Source organism: Bos grunniens, chromosome 3, assembly GCF_055505025.1.
Source record: "Bos grunniens cultivar Pamir isolate PY7600 chromosome 3, Bosgru_T2T1.0, whole genome shotgun sequence".
NCBI lineage: Eukaryota > Metazoa > Chordata > Mammalia > Artiodactyla > Bovidae > Bos > Bos grunniens.
In genome coordinates, this window is record NC_141167.1 from 57,368,146 (window position 1) to 57,379,143 (window position 10,998).

The following is a 10,998-nucleotide window of genomic DNA, read 5'->3' on the forward strand; positions in this document are numbered from 1 at the left end:
CATCTCATCCTCTGTCATCCCCTTCTCCTCCTGCCCCCAATCCCTCCCAGCATCAGAGTCTTTTCCAATGCAAATACTCAGGCTAAAGCAAAAGAAAATAAAACTGTTCCAGTAAGGGTGACTGTGTTTTAGATGAAATTCATTAATATTGAGCCACGTTTCCGAAGATGGACCCAAATAAGGATTGACAGAAGACACATGGTTGGGAAATTTGAGTGGTAACAGTAGGGAGTTCAAAGCAAGCAACAAAGAAGCTGAGCAGGTGACTAATGCCAGGGAGATAACATGGCAGAGGAAAGACTCTTATTTATGCATAGCAGTTGTTTACAGTACAATCCTAGTTTGCCTATGATAATAAAAGTCTCCAGCTCTGATGTCTTCAGATCTGAGTTAGAAATCCCTATTCCACAACATAAGAACTATACATTTGTAAATTTCTGTTTTCTCATCTGTAAAAAGAGAGTAGTAATAAAATCTGGTTTAGAGAGTTATTTTGAGGACTAGATGTGATAATGCAGTTAAATAATATTACATTTCATTTGCTATTATCATTATAACCCATCCAAGCCAGACAAGATAAGAATGAAATGTGAATAAGTAGGTTTAGACAGTGACAGATTAGGATAGTTGATTCTAAATGGGAATAAAAACAGGAGTATGTAATCAAGCACAGAGGAGAACCATGTGCTCAGCTGCTCAGTTGTGTCCAACTCTTTGCGACCCCATGAACTGTAGCCCACCAGGCTCCTCTGTCCTTGGGATTTTCCAGGCAAGAATACTGGAGTGGGTTGCCATTTCCATCTCCAGAGTAGAACCCTAAGTAACTATATTTTAGACCTCTAGGGACAATGAGTCACATCAGAGTTAATGTGAAAGGCACCTAATGGACTGATATAGTGAACACTTTGCATAGCTATACCTACTGGCCATGATATAAGATGTTAATGTTAATATGTTATCTATTAGGTAATTAGAAACAAAGGCACAAAATAATTTATTTGGTCATCCATTTGCACTATCAGTATGAATTGATATTAAGAAAAGAATTCTTCTAATCCAAAATATGTTGAAAATGCATTATTTCGTAATGAGAATTACAGTCTCTAGAAATTGACCACGTATGAGAACAATTACACCTGCCCTAAGAGAAGAAAGAAGCTCTTAAAATATGAGAAATAATACTTTCCCAGAGTGGTGTCTGTTAGTACCTGCGATGGCACTGATAGAAGTCATAATAGGATGAACACCACGGGAAACTTGGTGCTTAGAATTAATCTATGGAAAGAGCAAAGTCTCAATTGATTCCCTGCACTCAGGCTTTAACTACTGATGGCTGTAAACTGTCATCTTTAAAACAATGCTGCTGACTGTATGCCTTTCATTAATCCACCACTTGAACTTCAGCCTTATTAAAAATCCATCTGGTGGCAAGCTTGGACTTGTATGATGTTTGACACATGGCACAGAATTGACAAGAAATTTAGTTGTTTAGTTCAATTTGCAAATGCAAGAGAAAACTTGCCACATGAGGCAGTTTTACTCTTTCTACTATCCTTAATATAGGTGAAAGGAAACTATGTCTCTTTGGCAACCATGATGAATGTTTGATATAAATTAGCTAAAAACTCAATATGTAATTTATTCCTGGTTGGAATTTTCTCCAGAGTAGGTTATGCTGTATACTGCACAGACCTACATATAAGGAGAAACAAGTCAAGTTATAATTACATTCACATGTTAGCTAATTGGGCCCTTCGGGGCCTTCTTCCTAATTATAAGAGGACATACAAAGAAGAACTAACACTAAAAGTGAGTATGTATAGAATGAATATGAGTTAAAATGTGTTGTGCTGGCTATATAAAAGCTGTAAAACTTGATAGGAAAGGAATGCTATTACTTGCAAGATGTCTCCTACACATTAAAAAAAGAAAATTAGGTCTACAGCAGTGTCATTGACAGACTATATGATCAGAAAAAAAAAAAAGTTATGCTAGGTGGGCTTTAAAGAGGACACATTGAAAAAAGGAAGGCTCCTAATCTGTATTCTAGATTTATTTTTTCCTGTTTTAGGAATGCAAGGAAATATGGTCTTATGATACCACTTGAAATAAAAAATATATATATTTTTGTGGAAATTCATTATATATAAGATTTTTGTAAGACTTTTGAAAATAAAATTATATAGATATATTACATAAACATAAGCTTGAAAATCTTCAGAGAATTCATTCATTTGTAATGTTTAAAATTTGATGACATCATTTCATAATAAGAGAGAAGGTAGATTTTAATCCCCAGCATTGGAAAGCTATACATTATTGCTCTGATAATTCTTAAAGTAAAATTTACAGTTGTTTCTCTTCAGTTTCTCCTGGGGATTTAAGATAGCAGGAAGGGTGAAGAAAGAGTGTACCCATGTTAGAGTAAATCATGGGACTTTTTACAAGGTTGTAATTCATTGTATTTTACATCAAATGGTACCCTTTTGACATGTCTATAAAAGTCTGAATGTTTATAGTAGATGTGTATATAATATTACACTACACCTCATAACCGAGATAAACTGGCAAGAACCCTAAAGCTCAATAGGAACAAGATTGCCTTTATCTCTTAAAACTGTCATTTTAATTTTCCACACTAGACAATGCTATAGATGAAGGACGACTTAAGATCCTGGTGACTGTTAGACTACAATCTTCTAATGTTTTGAATTTAGTATCTAATCAAATTGCTTTGCTTTTAGTATTCTTATCTTGATTTATGTGAATTGGTATAGGGTACCCTACTTAGTATACCCGGAGGAACAGTGTATTTTACAGTATTCTAAATGCAAATCCTGCTCCTAGATTTATACCATGGACAATGCAGTCGCACTATTAAAAAATAATTTAAAATGAAACCCAGAAAAATTGAAATGACACTTTTTGAGTCAAACAGTCTTTAGCAGCTGGTTCTGATGCTTCATGGGCTGCCGTAACTGAGACAGAGTGCTTGAGCAGGGCACAGTCCACAGCCTGCAATTTCAAAGTTACCTTCTGTGGAGCTGGAATTAAATGCCCAGTTAATACAAAGGGAAATTTCCCTCGTGCAAAATCTAATCAAATGTAATATGTCTACATTATAACTACCATTTCTATGACTATTATAATTCAAGTTCCTAATTATAAGTTCAGTTCATAAAAAGAAAATTGGCTTTCATTTGAGCAGCATTTTCAGTAAGAAAGGGGAAATGCACATTTAAGTACACAGGTTTTCAATACCCATTATAGGCCCAATTCTACCTTCAAATACTGATATTCAACTCCCTATGCAGTCAGGTTTATATATAAATCTTGGGCTCAGCATAAGTAGGAAAAGTACAGAAATTATTCCTGAATAAGGAAGGGGGAATTAAACTATTCAGATTTCTTCCAGATTGAAAGGAAAAAAATAAAATAAAATAAAAAGAACAACCTTCTATGAAGCAAGATTAAATATGCCAAATTCAACGATCTCAAACTAGGTGTGTTTGAGAAAATAAATTCTTGGTTACCAGTGCTTCCCATTTAATGTTCCAGTATAGTTTCTCCATAGATATATCTATATCATAGTTCTCTTCTCATTTTTCTTAGTGTTTAACATAATTTGAAATAGTTTTACTCAGGGCCACAGACCATATCAACAGGCTTACTGCTTAACTCTGTAAAACAAGAGGATTATTATTTTCAGTTCAGTTCAGTTCAGTCGCTCAGTCGTGATCGACTCTTTGCGACGCCATGAATCGCAGCACGCCAGGCCTCCCTGTCCATCACCAACTCCCGGAGTTCACCCAGACTCACGTCCAACGAGTCAGTGATGCCATCCAGCCATCTCATCCTCTGTCGTCCCCTTGTCCTCCTACCCCCAATCCCTCCCAGCATCAGAGTCTTTTCCAATGAGTCAACTCTTCGCATAAGGTGGCCAAGTACTGGAGTTTCAGCTTTAGCATCATTCCTTCCAAAGAAATCCCAGGGCTGATCTCCTCAGAATGGACTGGTTGGATCTCGTTGCAGTCCAAGGGACTCTCAAGAGTCTTCTCCAACACCACAGTTCAAAAGCATCAATTCTTCGGCGCTCAGCCTTCTTCACAGTCCAACTCTCACATCCATACATGACCACTGGAAAAACCATAGCCTTGACTAGACGAACCTTTGTTGGCAAAGTAATGTCTCTGGTTTTGAATATGCTATCTAGGTTGGTCATAACTTTCCTTCCATGGAGTAAGCATCTTTTAATTTCATGCCTGCACTCACAATCTGCAGTGATTTTGGAGCCCAAAAAAATAAAGTCTGACACTGTTTCCACTGTTTCCCCATCTATTTCCCATGAAGTGATGGGACTGGATGCCATGATCTTCGTTTTCTGAATGTTGAGCTTTAAGCCAACTTTTTCACTCTCCCCTTTCACTTTCAGAAGAGGCTTTTTAGTTCCTCTTCACTTTCTGCCATAAGGGTGGTGTCATCTGCATATCTGAGGTTATTAATATTTCTCCCGGCAATCTTGATTCCACCTTGTGCTTCTTCCAGTCCAGTGTTTCTCATGATGTACTCTGCATATAAGTTAAATAAGCAGGGTGACAATATACAGCCCTGACGAATTCCTTTTCCTATTTTGGAACCAGTCTGTTGTTCCATGTCCAGTTCTAACTGTTGCTTCCTGACCTGCATACAAATTTCTCAAGAGGCAGATCAGGTGGTCTGGTATTCCCATCTCTTTCAGAATTTTCCACAGTTTATCGTGATCCACACAGTCAAAGGCTTTGGCATAGTCAAGAAAGCAGAAATAGATGTTTTTTCTGGAACTCTCTTGCTTTTTCACTGATCCAGTGGATGTTGGCAATTTGATCTCTGGTTCCTCTGCCTTTTCTAAAACCAGCTTGAACATCAGGAAGTTCACAGTTCACATATTGCTGAAGTCTGGCTTGGAGAATTTTGAGCATTACTTTACTAGAGTGTGAGATGAGTGCAATTGTACGGTAGTTTGAGCATTCTTTGGCATTGCTTTTCTTTGGGATTGGAATGAAAACTGACCTTTTCCAGTCCTGTGGCCACTGCTGAGTTTTCCAGGTTTCTGGCATATTGAGTGCAGCACTTTCACAGCATCATCTTTCAGGATTTGAAATAGCTCAATTGGAATTCCATCACCTCCACTAGCTTTGTTCGTAGTGATGCTTTCTAAGGTCCACATTCCAGGATGTCTGGCTCTAGGTTAGTGATCAGGCAAACTTAAAATATCCAATTTAAAAAATAGTCAAATCTAAAAATGTTTACTTTGGTTTTTTTTGTGTGTGTGTGTTTGTTTTTACATCTAAAAATACACTTGCACATAAGACTAAAGGACAAAATGTTTGCATTCTGAAGCCAGGCTATAAAATCTGATTTAACTTTTAACATCTGAAATGTGTCATAGTGGGCCTGAACACTAAGCATTCCATCTTCTCTTTACATGAACCATAAGACCCAAATGTCTAGGAAACCAAACCTTCTCTGCCCCTAAACTAGAGCACTGATTTTAATTACAAAATGAGTACAATTGTGGTTGAGGGCAAAGTGACAAGAAGCCCGAGCTGCCATGAAGCTTGCAAGACAAAAAGTAGTTTTGCTCCAGTAAGACAGGAGATAGGAAAGGAGAATGGACACAAGTTTCTTTGGCTCCCAAAGAAACACTGGAATAGGAAATTCATGAAAATTGATCAGGCAATCTGAAGGTGCATCAGCAGTGGTGCTAAGTCGTATGTATAAAACAAAGAAAGACATGCAAAGATCATTAAAATATAAAAATCTATCTTTGTGTTTGTGAAATATTAAGTTATAGGTGTTTAGCTGTCCAAAGGAAGTGTTCTCTGCAGAGCCCACACATGCTTGTATGAAAGTGTTGGCAACATCTAGAAAAGGCAACTGAATTTGGTGACGGAACAGACATAAAAAGGCCTGCTTAGAAATTCTTATCAAAATAAACCAAGGTTCATTAGATTTTCCAGCCTATGAGAAATGTATTCCTGATCTAAAAGGAAATATCTCTTTCTAATTCATTTATTTCTGTTTCTGTAAAGTGCATTTTTCTTTTGAAATGGAAGATATAAAGTTATGGACTGCATCTGATTTTGCTAGCCATTATGTTCAGGATTTACAGCACATAATAGCCTCCAATAAATATTTGCTAAATGAATTTATATATGTATCATTCTTGAACTTATTTTCTCTGATCAAGCATATTAAAAATATAGTCACTATTTTTTCAGTGATTTTTAACAGGGATGCTTGTGAAAGGAAATTAAGTGTAATTAAACTTACTAAAGTATTCACACTTAATACACTAAGTATTAAGCACTATGGTTTGTACACTATATATTTTATAACTTGACAATCCAAGATTCAGTGGGAAAAAAAGATATTTTAAGAATGCTAGTGCTTATTGAGGAGGGAAAAGGAAAAATCAGGGGCTCTGCCACTAGCATTTAAGTCATGCCACTATCCTGAGGTCAGAAAGTTGCTACTGCTACAGGCACTTAGAAATCAGAAAACGTTAGGAACTTACTTCCAATGTCACAGCTTCCCAGCTTCCCTTAGCTATAAGGCTGGTATCTAGGAATGGAATTCTTACAGACACACTTTTAGAAAAAGGGTAAGGAGCAGGGAACTGTTTCAGAATAGGTCACATGAAAAATAACAAGGACACTTAACTTGGGAAACAGGAAGTTTAAAAAACAAAATTGACAAGATATGTTTTGTATGAATAATTTAGGAAATTCAAGAGGGTGCCCATTTGATCCTAAGCAGAGAACAGCACTGATTAGAATGAGGACCTAATGAGTTAGCTCTAAGTTACTGAAATAGTTCCAAATTTAATAAGTAAAAATTTTAAAATGCTAGAGGCTGAGTTAGATGATCTCAACATTACCAGAAAAAAATGCAATTGTGAAATAAGTATACTTCTCAAATTATTGACATGTTAACTATATTAAATAATTAGTCATTAAATGTACCTTTCACTTTGACATTAGAATCCTAGATAAAAATTGATGAATTCTGTTCTCTAACAACTGAAACCTTCTATTGATAGCAGTAATTGTAATTGTACCTTCTAATCTCTTACTCTTTGCCAAACACTCTGAAATTACATGAGAACAATGATTCTGTTTTGCCTCATTTTCAAGTAATCCCAGCACATATGGCTTGTAACTCGTGATTCAAAACCAGGCCTATGAGGAGCTGAAATCTACCAATAAAAGACTTTAGAAACTTGTCAAAGCAAAACATAATACACCATGAAAACACTGCACATCCCTATATAAATAATTTAGGTTTATATATGATTCTAAATGAAATGAACATTCAAAAGATAAATTGCTATTTTTTTGTTACAAGATTTTGTGATATATTTTTTAGAAAATAATTTAAGTGAATAATTTATTTAATTGGTCTGTCCCCAGCATGATTCCTAGAGTCATAAACAATGGGTTCAAGTTGTAACATCTACTAATTATTTGATGTTGTACAATTGACTTAATTTTTTCATCCTCCATTTCCTACAGTTCAGTTCAGTTACTCAGTCATGTTTGACTCTTTGGATTCCCATGGACTGCAGCAGGCCAGGCTTCCCTGTCCATCACCAACTCCCAGAGCTTGCTCAAACTTATGTCCATAGAGTCAGTGATGCTATCCAACCATCCCATCCTCTGTTGTTCCCTTCTCTTCCTGCCTTCAATCCTTCCCAGCATCAGGGTCTTTTCCAGTGAGTCAGTGCTTCAAATCAGGTGGCCAAAGTATAGGAGTTTCAGCTTCAGCATCACTCCTTCTGGTAAATATTCAGGACTGATTTCCTTTAGGATGGACTGGCTGGATCTCCTTGCAGTCCAAGACTCTCAAGAGTCTTCTCCAATACCACAGTTCAAAAACATTGATTCTTCAGTGCTCAGCTTTTTTTATGGTCCAATTCTGATATCCATACATGACTAGTGGAAAAACCATAGCTTTGACTAGATGGACCTTTGTTGGCAAAGTAATGTCTCTGCATTTTAATATGCTGTCTAGGTTGGTCATAGCTGTTCTTCCAAGGAGCAAGTGTCTTCTAATTTCATGGTTGCAATCACCATTAATTGCAGTGATTTTGGAACCCCCCAAAATAAAGTCTCTCACTGTTTCAATTGTTTCCCCATTTATTTGCCATGAGTAATGGGATTGGATGCCTTGATCTTAGTTTTTTGAGTGCTGCGTTTTAAACCAACTTTTCACTGTTTTATTTCACTTTCATCAAGAGGCTCTTTAGTTCTTCTTAACTTTCTGCCATAAGGTTGGTGTCATCTGCATACCTGAGGTTATTGATATTTCTCCCAGCAACCTTGATTCCAGCTTGTGCTTCCTCCAGCCCAGTTTTTCTCATGATGTACTCTGCATAGAAGTCAAATAGCCTGGGTGACAATATACAACTTTGACATATTCCTTTCCTAATTTGAAACCAGTCTGCTGTTCCGTGTCTGGTTCTAACTGTTGCTTCTTGACTTGCATACAGATTTCTCAGGAGGCAGGTAAGATGGGCTGGCATTTTCATTGCTTGAAGAATTTTCCACAGTTTGTTGTGATCCACACAGTCAAACGTGTTGGCATAGTCAATAAAGCAGAAGTAGGTGTTTTCTGGAACTCTGTTGATTTTTCTATGATCCAACAGATGCTGGCGATTTGATCTCTGGTTCCTCTGCCTTTTCTAAATCCAGCTTGCACCATCTGGAAGTTTTTGGTTCACATAGTGTTGAAGCCTAGCTTGGAGAATTTTCAGCATTATTTGTTAGCATGTGAGATGAGTTCAATTGTGCTGTAGTTTGAACATTCTTTGGCATTGCCTTTCTTTGGGATTGGAATGAAAACTGAACTTTTCCAGTCCTGTGGCCACTGCTGAGTGTTCCAAATTTGCTGGCATATTGAGTGCAGCAGCATCTTTTAGGGTTTGAAATAGCTCAACTGGAACTCCATCACCTCCACTTTCTTTGGTCATAGTGGTGCTTCTTAAGGCTCATTTGATTTCTCATTCCAGGATGTATGGCTCTAGGTGGTAAGGGATCACAGCATCATGGTTATCTGAGTCATGAAGATTTTTTTTTTTTTTTGTATAGTTCTTCTGTGTATTCTACCACCTCTTCTTTATATCTTCTGCATCTGTTTGGTCCATGACATTTCTGTTCTTTATTGTGCTCATCTTTTCATGAAATGTTCTGTTGGTATCTCTAATTTTCTTGAAGAGATCTCCAGTCTTTCCCATTCTATTGTTTTCCTCTATTTCTTTGCATTGATCACTGAGGAAGGCTTTCTTATCTCTCCTTGTTATTCTTTGGAACTCTGCATTCAGATGGGTATATTTTTCCTTTTATCCTTTCCTTTCACTTCTCTTCTTTTCTCAGCTATTTATAAGACCTCCTCAGACAACCATTTTGCCTTTTTGCATTCCTTTTTCTTGAAGATGGTCTTGATCACTACCTCCTGTACGATGTCACAAACTTCCATCTATAGTTCTTCAGGCATCTATCAGATCTAATCCCTTGAATCAATTTGTCATTTCTACTGTATAATCATAAGGGATTTGATTTAGGTCATACCTGAATGGTCTACTGGTTTTCCTTACTTTCTTCAATTTAAGTCTGAATTTTGCAATAAGGACTTAATGATCAGTTTCATACACTGTCAAATAAATACTTGTCAACCCCACCTCATTTTTAAGAGAATTCAATGATGTAAACTATATAAAACTGAAAAATTATAAATATGTGTAAATCACTACAATAACCATAAGTAATTATTGAATATTTACCTAATGTTAGCTTGCCTGCTGATGATTTTTATTCATCAATTGACTTAATATTCACAATTGTATTGATAATACTATTTGAATTCTAAAAAAATCCTATGAAGATACTATTATTATTTATATTTAACAGATAGGCAAAACAAGACTTAGAGAGTTATATACTTGGTTGAAAGTCAAACAATGACTAAGTAGTTATGGGATATTTGACTGTATATCCTTAAATTCTATTCTGTGTAAATTTTACTCATTATTACTAGACTGTTTATATTAATCTATAAGATATCAGATCAGATCAGTCGCTCAGTCGTGTCTGACTCTTTGCGACCCCATGAATCACAGCACACCAGGCCTCCCTGTCCATCACCAACTCCCGGAGTTCACTCAGACTCACGTCCATCAAGTCAGTGATGCCATCCAGCCATCTCATCCTCTGTCATCCCCTTGTCCTCCTGCCCCCAATCCCTCCCAGCATCAGAGTCTTTTCCAATGAGTCAACTCTTCGCATGAGGTGGCCAAAGTATAAGGTATAGAAACAGTTAAATTTTTATTTGGTATTCTCAAATCTACTGAATAATTCAAAGAAGACATATGTAGCTTTCACCCTGTTTACTGTCTGTAATTTTAAGTAGATTAAAACAAAAACTATTATATAGTTTATTGAGTTTAATTGAAGTTAATAACAGGCTCAGGTTATATGAAAAGGTATTCACTTTACTACCACTGAGAGAGCATACTGATTAAGTTCTTTTTTGTTTCTAAGGAACCACAACCAGCTACTAGTATTTCAGTTTTCATTTCAGTTGCTCAATCATGTCCGAGTCGTTGTGACCCCACTGACTGCAGGACACCAGGCTTCCCTGTCCAACACCAACTCCTGGATCTTGCTCAAACTCATGTCCATTGAGTTGGTGATGCCATCCAACCATCTCATCCTCTGTCATCCCTTTCTCCTCCTGCCTTCAGTCTTTCCCAGTATCAGGGTCTTTTCAAATGAGTCAGTTCTTTGCATCAGGTGGCCAAAATATTAGAGTTTCAGCTTTAACATCAGTCCTTTCAATGAACATTCAGGACTGATTTCCTTCAGGATTAACTGTGAAAAATTTGGCTTAAAGCTCAACATTCAGAAAACGAAGACCATGGCATCTGGTCGCATCACTTCATGGGAAATAGATGGAGAAACA